Here is a 943-nt window from a genome sequence, read left to right as displayed (position 1 = left end):
TTTTTTTTTTGACACAGAATCTCACACTGTTGCTCTCAGTAGAGTGCTGTAGCATCACAGCTCACAGCAACCTCAAACTCTTGGGCTCAAGAGATTCTTTTGCCTCAGCCTCTCAAGTAGCTGGGACTATAGGAGCCCAGTACAATGCCCAGCTATTTTTTTGTTGCAGTCATCATTGTTGTTTAGCAGACCTGGGCTGGGTTTGAACCCACCAGCCTTGGTGTATATGGTGGGTGCCATATAACCCTGTGCTATGGGCACTGAGTCTGTGCTTTGAATTTCTTTCAAAAATAATTTAATTAATGATCCTTAAAATTTTTCACAGCACACAGGTTGAAAATCACTGCTCTAGGGGTGGCTCCCAAGCCTCTTCTGTGCTTTGCTGGTGAGTCTGCTTCTGTCTTACATGTGTATTCCTGAGTTATGTGAAATAATACTGCAGTGTCCCTTAGACCACTGAGTGGGGGCAGTGACATGGGAAGACCTAACCTATGTCCATTCCTTTCTCTGTGTTCTATGTCTCTGTGCCCGTGTCCTGTGTCTCTGTGCCCATGTCCCATGTCTCTGTGCCCGTGTCCCGTGTCTCTGTACCCGTGTCCCTGTGTCTCTGTGCCCTTGTCCCGTGTCTCTGTGCCCGTGTCTCTGTGCCCGTGTCCCATGTCTCTGTGCGCGTGTCCCGTGTCTCTGTGCCCTTGTCCCGTGTCTCTGTGCCCGTGTCTCTGTGCCCGTGTCCCCTGTCTCTGTGCCCGTGTCTCTGTGTCCATGTCCCGTGTCTCTGTGCCCGTGTCTCTGTGCCCGTGTATCTGTGTCTCTGTGCCCGTGTCCTGTGTCTCTGTGCCCATGTCCCGTGTCTCTGTGCCCATGTCCTGTGTCTCTGTGCCCGTGTCTCTGTGCCCGTGTATCTGTGTCTCTGTGCCCGTGTCCCGTGTCTCTGTGCCCGTGT

This window comes from Otolemur garnettii, unplaced genomic scaffold (assembly GCF_000181295.1).
Source record: "Otolemur garnettii isolate 467f Iridium unplaced genomic scaffold, OtoGar3 scaffold00194, whole genome shotgun sequence".
Lineage (NCBI taxonomy): Eukaryota > Metazoa > Chordata > Mammalia > Primates > Galagidae > Otolemur > Otolemur garnettii.
This window is presented reverse-complemented; position numbering follows the sequence as displayed.